This window comes from Entelurus aequoreus, linkage group LG20 (assembly GCF_033978785.1).
Source record: "Entelurus aequoreus isolate RoL-2023_Sb linkage group LG20, RoL_Eaeq_v1.1, whole genome shotgun sequence".
Taxonomy (NCBI): domain Eukaryota; kingdom Metazoa; phylum Chordata; class Actinopteri; order Syngnathiformes; family Syngnathidae; genus Entelurus; species Entelurus aequoreus.
The window spans coordinates 46,376,084-46,385,699 of NC_084750.1; the positions used below are offsets into that span (position 1 = coordinate 46,376,084).

Sequence of the window (9,616 nt, forward strand, 5' to 3'; positions counted from 1 at the left end):
CCTCCAATAGAAGCTGAGGTCACATTCCATGTTACCTCCAATAGAAGCTGACGTCACATTCCATGTTACCTCCAATAGAAGCTGAGGTCACATTCCATGTTACCTCCAATAGAAGCTGAGGTCACATTCCATGTTACCTCCAATAGAAGCTGACGTCACATTCCATGTTACCTCCAATAGAAGCTGAGGTCACATTCCATGTTACCTCCAATAGAAGCTGACGTCACATTCCATGTTACCTCCAATAGAAGCTGACTTCACATTCCATGTTACCTCCAATAGAAGCTGAGGTCACATTCCATGTTACCTCCAATAGAAGCTGAGGTCACATTCCATGTTACCTCCAATAGAAGCTGACGTCACATTCCATGTTACCTCCAATAGAAGCTGAGGTCACATTCCATGTTAAAACATGTGTGGCTGTAGGCAACCTCACATGTGTCACTAGTGTTGTTTACTTGTCAGAATGCTTCATACATTTCAGTCGTGGTTTCTACATCTTCCACATTGTGTCAAACTAGAATTGCTCTTTATAAAACATGTTAAGGGTTTCTGGAAGAGATTACAGTAAACCATGTTTAATTGGTTCCGGGCCTGATCGTGGTCAATCCATTTTTAAAAGAGTGATTATGAATGGAATATTTTCATAACTAAAAGATAAATAACCAGTTTTACAGCCTTCCAAATACCTGCTGAGAGACATGGTCACCTTTACACTCCATCTTGATGACTGGATCTGAAGCAGACGAGATCCTTATCAACAAAGTTCTACTGGAAAGTCCCAAGCTCAGAGACCACCAGGCAGGTCGTATCTCCATCATTGTGTGTGGAGATCCTCCACCAGGAGACCTTCAGATAGATGTTGTGAAGATGCTCCTCCTGACCACCAGCTGTGCCAATGCTTTGAGGTGAAGACCAGAGTTCCTCTTTTTCCTGGTCAACTGGATCATGAAGACCACCACAGCGGGCAGGAAGAAGGAAGAAGTGTTCTGTGGCGCTCCTGTCACGCAACCACAGCCAGATGTTTGTTTATTTGAAGGACGACGTGAAGAAGATGGCTGGATCAGCCACACCCTCAGAAAGCCAGCATCACACACCAGGACTGACCTGGAACTCAGGTGGAGGTGAGACGCTGAGGCAGACTTAAAGAAAACGGGAGCCCTGGACTGAAATGAGCAGGACAGTCCAGAAGAGTCCATGGCGACTGGTCGTTGGCGGTCTCAGCTCCGCTTGGAGCCAAGGCCAGAGATCTTCAACCTCATTGGTGGGACACTTGAAATAATAATGTTCAAGTCATTCAAATCGGGCAGCACGGTGGAACAGGGGTTAGTGCGTCTGCCTCACAATACAAAGGTCCTGGGTTTGATCCTGCGCTCAGGATCTTTCGGTGTGGAGTTTGCATGTTCTCCCCGTGACTGTGTGGGTTCTACTCCGGCTTCCTCCCACCTCCAAAGACATGCACCTGGGGATAGGCCCCTCCCACCTCCAAAGACATGCACCTGGGGACAGGCCCCTCCCACCTCCAAAGACATGCACCTGGGGATAGGCCCCTCCCACCTCCAAAGACATGCACCTGGGGACAGGCCCCTCCCACCTCCAAAGACATGCACCTGGGGATAGGCCCCTCCCACCTCCAAAGACATGCACCTGGGGACAGGCCCCTCCCACCTCCAAAGACATGCACCTGGGGATAGGCCCCTCCCACCTCCAAAGACATGCACCTGGAGATAGGCCCCTCCCACCTCCAAAGACATGCACCTGGGGATAGGCCCCTCCCACCTCCAAAGACATGCACCTGGGGCTAGGCCCCTCCCACCTCCAAAGACATGCACCTGGGGATAGGCCCCTCCCACCTCCAAAGACATGCACCTGGGGCTAGGCCCCTCCCACCTCCAAAGACATGCACCTGGGGATAGGCCCCTCCCACCTCCAAAGACATGCACCTGGGGATAGGTTGATTGGCAACACTAAATGGTCCCTAGTGTGTGAATGTTGTCTATCTGTGTTGGCCCTGTGATGAGGTGGCGACTTGTCCAGGGTGTACCCCGCCTTCCGCCCGAATACAGCTGAGATAGGCTCCAGAACCCCCGCGACCCCGTAAGGGACAAGCGGTAGAACATGGATGGATGGATCATTCAAATCAATATTTCACATCATTTCCAAGCAGTGATGGTAAGTCCACACATTTAAAAATGTCTTTGACTTTTATGTGTACACATTTGATTTACATTATTGTCTTACATTTTTAAATTCTATTCTTTTTGTCTCATCTCCCAAGTGTTGAAATACTTCATTCTGATTACCAAGGAGTTTTAGGGTCAGGCACTGAAAGGAAAAAACTAAATCACTATTTTTAAGGGTGGGAAATAGATGACAAAATGAGTACTTTGGCATAATTAGGAGTTTTTGTGACTCAATCGTAATTACATTTCTGAATTTGTTTTGACTTTTTTTGGGGGCCAAAATTGGAACGTCACATTTGAATGTTTCTTGAACTTTATGACTTCATGTAAAAATGTTTCTACTTAAAAGGTAAAATTAGGACTTCCTTCTCACAAAATGAATACATAATTCTTGTACCAAAAAAATTCTAGTAAAATTAGGAGATTGATTCTGACTTTTAGGAAGGGAATTCTTGCAAAGTTGTTTTTTTATCGGTCTTAAATTGTTTTAATTTTCATTCTGGCAAAAGTTAGATTTAATTGCTGTAATATCATTATTGTAAACGCAAATTTAACATTTTTCCTTACTTTAAATTGAAGTTGTTTTTTTGTCTTGTAAAATGACAACTTTTATTCATGTCAAAATGTGACTTTTTCCCCTTATTGAACTTTTCAGTGCAGCCGACTACTCCTTTGTCATGTTTATATCATCTGAATTTTATAATTAATGTCAAAATGTGTTAAGGAAAAAAAAGTATTTCATACTCAGAAAAGTAATACATAATTACTGTAATTGTGACTTTTTTTCTGGTAGAATTTGGACATTCTGACTTTTTGGGATGGGAGAATTCTTGCAAATTACTGTTTTTCTATTCTTCATTTTGTTTACTTTTTCATTTAAAAAAATTTGACTTAATTAGGATCAATGTCGGTTTAGTGTAAACACCGCCCTCTAGTGGTTGTTTGAGTGCTACCGCCATAATGTGAGTGTGAATGTTGTCTGTCTGTCTGTGTTGGCCCTGCGATGAGGTGGCGACTTGTCCAGGGTGTACCCCGCCTTCCGCCCCATTGTAGCTGAGATAGGCTCCAGCGCCCCCCGCGACCCCGAAGGGAATAAGCGGTAGAAAATGGATGGATGGATGGACCTGATATTTATTTAGTGTAAACGCCGCCCTCTAGTGGTAGTTTGTGAGTACTACAGACATGCACTGTATATACGGAGACACCTGATATTTATTTAGTGTAAACGCCGCCCTCTAGTGGTAGTTTGTGAGTACTACAGACATGCACTGTATATACGGAGACACCTGATATTTATTTAGTGTAAACACCGCCCTCTAGTGGTAGTTTGTGAGTGTTACCGACATGCACTGTATGAGACACCTGATATTTATTTAGTATTTAGTCAAACATCGCCCTCTAGTGGTAGTTTGTGAGTACTACCTACATGCACTGTATATACGGAGACACCTGATATTTATTTAGTATTTAGTCGTAAAGAAAAGACAATTACCAACTCTACGATGACTTAAATATATTAGTCAAATATTTGACTGTACAATAAAATGTTGAATGATGTTGTTTGAGCAGCTAATGGAACTAAAATCTAAATGAGCAGAAAGCTTTGCTCGCTAGCTAATAATTAACTTTTATACGTCACCTTATTTAAAGTTTTAATCAATTAAACTCCAAGCCGAGCTTAAAGCAACTTGTCAAACTTTAAGTCTTGCTTGAAGCTCTGCTTTCCAACCGTCCAGCATATTGTTCACTTGCATCCAACATTTCTTACAATTTGTCTTTATTTATTTATCATGTTGTAAAAATACATCAATGTATGGAATGACTTCTTGCTCATCTGTCATTCCTTCTAGAATGTTTCAATGTTACTTTCATCATCAAATGTTTCAACTTTTACCAGCGAAAAGTCAAAGCGTGCATTTTTATATTTTTCAATCTTGTGAAAAATGCTCAATAGACATATTTTTATATAATTAAAACACAACTTTGATTTGATATAAGCAACAAAGCACATTGTTAGTATAAATATATTCATTTTTTCTCATTACTTCACATTTGTTTTACTGCTTTTGTTTGATGTGAATATGCGATAGTGGCAGAAATAACATTGCATTCAATCCTGTTAAAAGACAAAGTTGGGCTCAGATATGTTTAATCTTCAAAGAACTGATGGCACACATGACAATATGATCTGTACAAAGAAATATACACGTACAAAATGAGAGAAAAAAATAAAACTCAGGCAAAAATAGAATAAAAATAAACTCAGGCATCTATTGTGTTTATGTAGAAAACCTCAACACACATGTTGATGAAAAGGGGAGGAGTTTAAGTTTTCTTTCAACAAAAAAACAAAATAATATACAAAATCACACTTTTTCTGACTGGTAAACAATATTTCACAAAGCTCGTGTGAAACATAGGAAAACATTCTAAGTAACTTTGGTACCAAAAGTGTCGTGACGACTATGACTGCTTTAAGGCCCAAGCTGTTTGTTTACATGCTTTTTTTATTTCTCTTTGCTACTTGGGATTATAATTAGAATACAAACTAAGCATCAACTTTTGATATGATGTACTTAGTCCATAAGTGCACAAACGTGTACTTCATGTTTAGTGACATGCTAATTCTTATTTTTACACTTTTTTTTTTTTCAAATTCCATTGTATGTTGTACTCTTCTGACACCACCAGATGGCAGTATAAGTGTCCACAAGACCCCAATTCAGTAGTGTACACCATTTTGGAAATAAGAGCTAAAAGGTGCTGTCCACGCATGTGGCCACTAAGCCTTTAGAGCAGGGGTCCCCAAACTACGGCCCACGGGCCGGATCTGGCCCGCCAGCGTCCAAAATCTGGCCTGCGGGAAGTCCCATGTATAAAAAAATAATAATAATAATAATAATTCTTTTTTTATGTCTTTTCTTATCCACTTTGTAGCGCTTGCTACTCACGGTGTCTCCTAGCCGCTCAGGCAAATCATATTGTCTAAAAATGCATTTTCTCATCGCTAACGTGACATCTTCGCGCGCGCGGAAAGTGCGCTATATATATCGTGTATATATATATATATATATATATATATATATATATATATATATATATTCTTATTTATATATATATATATATATATACACACACACACACACATACAGCCCGGCCCCCGGCCAAATTGTTTTAACCCAATGCGGCCCCCGAGTCACAAAGTTTGGGGACCCCTGCTTTAGAGGTTTTAATATGGATTAGCAATCACTTCAGGACAGCAATTATTCGTTCAGGAGAAATAATATATTGTCCACGTCCACATTTGCAGCTTCAATTGTATGTTGAAGATGTGGGTGTTGTCCTAAAGTCAATTGTTAATATTCTTTACATAATTACTTGATAATATGTTTGTATTAGTGACTGCAATACTTTAATTTGAAGCTGAAGTCGTTTATGTTTCTTGTATGCTATAATCGGTAAACAGCAGTTAGATGATGTCACTTCCGCTAAATTACTTCCGGTTGGTTGACTTCCGGTATTCGTTCGAAAGCAAGTCATACATGTTGCGGTCTTCTGTGGTCATTTCTGTTGCCATCCTACACAAAGCAATGCGGTAAGTTGTCTTTAATAAGTTAACAACATGTCAGACACGTTAAAAAAGTGTAATAGCGCCGATATGTTGAATATAATTGTCGAATTGGATACAATGTGTTCAAGTCATTCAGGCAGACGGCAGTCTCCCTCTGCTGGACATTTTGGGACATTACCGTTACATTTTCATATGTCATTGTTGACAAATATGTACAGAGACAATAAGTGTGTTTGTGTCTCTTTGTTCTTTTCAGTTGTTCACCATCTTGTCTATGAAGAATTGTCAAAAGTAAATGGTCAAGCTTACAACGACGTTCTCTTCGTTGACTCCGGTTTGGCTTGGTGTTGAGTGGCGTTTCTACACGTCTCACGAGAACACTAAAATGTGTGTGTGTGTGTGTGTGTGTGTGTGGTTTCCTAGACAAAACAAATACAATCATTATTTTAGTGTTCTTGTGTAGAAGAACTGGAGCCTATCTCAGTTGCATTCGGGTGGAAGGCGGGGTACACCCTGGACAAGTCGCCACCTCGTCACAGGGCCAACACAGACAACATTCACACACTAGGGCCAACATGTCACCACTATTACACTTTTTTAAGGTGTCTGACATGTTGTTAACTTGTTAAAGACAACTTAGGGCTGCTTATTGCTTCTTCGCTGCTTTGTGTAGGATGGCAACAGAAGTGACCACAACATGTACGACTTGCTTCATGACTTTGTGTAGGATGGCAACAGAAGTGACCACAACATGTACGACTTGCTTCGTGACTTTGTGTAGGATGGCAACAGAAGTGACCACAACATGTACGACTTGCTTCGTGACTTTGTGTACGACTTGCTTCGTGACTTTGTGTAGGATGGCAACAGAAGTGACCACAACATGTACGACTTGCTTCGTGACTTTGTGTACGACTTGCTTCGTGACTTTGTGTACGACTTGCTTCATGACTTTGTGTAGGATGGCAACAGAAGTGACCACAACATGTACGACTTGCTTCATGTTTATGTCGTGAACACAGGTGTGTGCCTGGAAGGGATTGGCGGAGAATGAGGAAGTGTTGTGAAGGAGATGGGGGTGTGCATACGAGGGAAAACCTGTTGGAATTGGGCCGGTTGTGAGCATAAGATTGGTCATAAAAGTTCAAAAGCACGCCAGACTTTGTGTGACTTCTTCTGGACTCTACAGTACAATATATTACTTTAAGTTGTTTTCATGTAAAAAAAAAGACCCACTCTTTTAAGGTGTGGTGGCTTTTATTTTGCCACGGCACAGTTAATTACATGTAGGCGAAACCTTGGCTTTCTATTACATACTCAGAGCTCATTGTCAAATGACTTTAATGTTTTAATTGTGACTATAAATAGCAATAATTACAGCAATTAACACCACCAAAGACTTGCTTATTAGCCGCTGTCTACTCTGTCATCCACAAGTTGCAGGCATTCTCCGTGTATGTTTAACATCTTAAACATACATTTATGTTCTGACACGTTCATCAACGGTTGAGCGATCTATAGCACTCATTTTTTTAAATTGGTCTTTAATAGATCAAATCAGAACACTGATTTTGAAGGATTATAATTTATGTAAAAATCCCTCCTTAGCCAAAAAACGGACACGTTTAAAAAAGTGTTAAGTCATACATTTTTATTTTTTTTTACTTTTAGGACTTTTTCAACAGCTTCAGACCTGTCCTGTAGATATAACATTTCATATATGTGTAATGTTTTTTTTTAAATGTATGGCCTTTTTGTAATAAAAAAAAAAAGAGAGAAAAACACAAAATATGTAATATCCAAAAAAATGTTGCAAAGTAGAATAATGTAGATGACGTAATTACAGTCTTTAACAGATCAATAATTCATCAAACTGATTTGATTGCATTATTATTGTTTGATATTGCACTGCTTCCCCTCAGGGGGGAAGGGGAAGCAGTGCAGTGTACGGTGAGGATGGTGTTCTGCTGACCTCGACTGCGGATGTTGTGGATGGGTGGAGGGAATACTTGGAAGACCTCCTCAATCCCACCAACACGTCTTCCTATGAGGAAGCAGTGCCTGGGGAATCTGTGGTGGGCTCTCCTATTTCTGGGGCTGAGGTTGCTGAGGTAGTTAAAAAGCTCCTCAGTGGCAAGGCCCCGGGGGTGGATGAGATCCGCCCGGAGTTCCTTAAGGCTCTGGATGCTGTGGGGCTGTCTTGGTTGACAAGACTCTGCAGCATCGCATGGACATCGGGGGCGGTACCTCTGGATTGGCAGACCGGGGTGGTGGTTCCTCTCTTTAAGAAGGGGAACCGGAGGGTGTGTTCTAACTATCGTGGGATCACACTCCTCAGCCTTCCCGGTAAGGTCTATTCAGGTGTGCTGGAGAGGAGGCTACGCCGGATAGTCCAACCTCGGATTCAGGAGGAACAGTGTGGTTTTCGTCCTGGTGGTGGAACTGTGGACCAGCTCTATACTCTGGGCAGGGTCCTTGAGGGTGCATGAGAGTTTGCCCAACCAGTCTACATGTGCTTTGTGGACTTGGAGAAGGCATTGGACCGTGTCCCTTGGGAAGTCCTGTGGGGAGTGCTCAGAGAGTATGGGGTATCGGACTGTCTGATTGTGGCAGTCCGCTCCCTGTATGATCAGTGCCAGAGTTTGGTCCGCATTGCCGGCAGTAAGTCGGACACGTTTCCAGTGAGGGTTGGACTCCGCCAAGACTGCCCTTTGTCACCCATTCTGTTCTGAACTTTTATGGACAGAATTTCTAGGCGCAGTCAAGGCGTTGAGGGGATCCGGTTTGGTGGCTGCAGGATTAGGTCTCTGCTTTTTGCAGATGATGTGGTCCTGATGGCTTCATCTGGCCAGGATCTTCAGCTCTCGCTGGATCGGTTCGCAGCCGAGTGTGAAGCGACTGGGATGAGAATCAGCACCTCCAAGTCTGAGTCCATGGTTCTCGCCAGGGAAAGGGTGGAGTGCCATCTCCGGGTTGCGGAGGAGACCCTGCCCCAAGTGGAGGAGTTCAAGTACCTTGGAGTCTTGTTCACGAGTGAGGGAAGAGTGGATGGTGAGATGGACAGGCGGATTGGTGTGGCGTCTTCAGTAATGCGGACGCTGTATCGATCTGTTGTGGTGAAGAAGGAGCTGAGCCGGAAGGCAAAGCTCTCAATTTAGCGGTCGATCTACGTTCCCATCCTCACCTATGGTCATGAGCTTTGGGTTATGACCGAAAGGACAAGATCACGGGTACAAGCGGCTGAAATGAGTTTCCTCCGCCGGGTGGCGGGTCTCTCCCTTAGAGATAGGGTGAGAAGCTCTGCCATCTGGGAGGAGCTCAAAGTAAAGCCGCTGCTCCTCCACATGGAGAGGAGCCAGATGAGGTGGTTCGGGCATCTGGTCAGGATGCCACCCGAACGCCTCCCTAGGGAGGTGTTTAGGGCACGTCCGACCGGTAGGAGGCCACGGGGAAGACCCAGGACACGTTGGGAAGACTATGTCTCCCGGCTGGCCTGGGAACACCTCGGGATCCCCTGGGAGGAGCTGGACCAAGTGGCTGGAGAGAGGGAAGTCTGGGCTTCCCTGCTTAGGCTGCTGCCCCCGCGACCCCACCTCGGATAAGCGGAAAAAGATGGATGGATGGATGGATGGATTATTGTTTGAACAATAAAAAAAATTTTCATTGCTTTGAATTTTCCAACATTAAATGTGACTCTTTATATAAAAAATAAATACAAATAAAGCTATTTTTATCATGAGAAAAACACAAAATATGCTATCTTTTCCAAAGAATTGTTGCAAAGAGGAAAGTTTAAGATTAGGGCACCCTGGAATAGGTAATACTTCATGATGCAATTCATCAAATAGGAGTCAAAGTGTTA

The 9,616-nt window shown here is 42.7% G+C and overlaps 1 protein-coding gene across 6 annotated transcripts in view; it reads left to right on the forward strand.

Moving 5' to 3' along the window:
• The first annotated feature begins 2,154 nt into the window (after window positions 1-2,154).
• LOC133636308 (snaclec salmorin subunit A-like) overlaps window positions 2,155-9,616 on the forward strand; it is a 13,823-nt gene continuing 6,361 nt past the window's right edge. Inside the window, exons 1-2 of one of the 6 annotated variants that reach the window (XM_062030175.1) lie at window positions 5,678-5,778; window positions 6,011-6,832. The gene's annotated coding sequence lies outside the window, so the exon portion shown is untranslated. Of the gene's footprint in view, window positions 2,173-5,676; window positions 5,779-5,803; window positions 6,833-8,903 lie in introns of those variants that run through there. The other 5 variants (XM_062030178.1, XM_062030174.1, XM_062030177.1 and 2 more) reach the window with 5 other exon arrangements.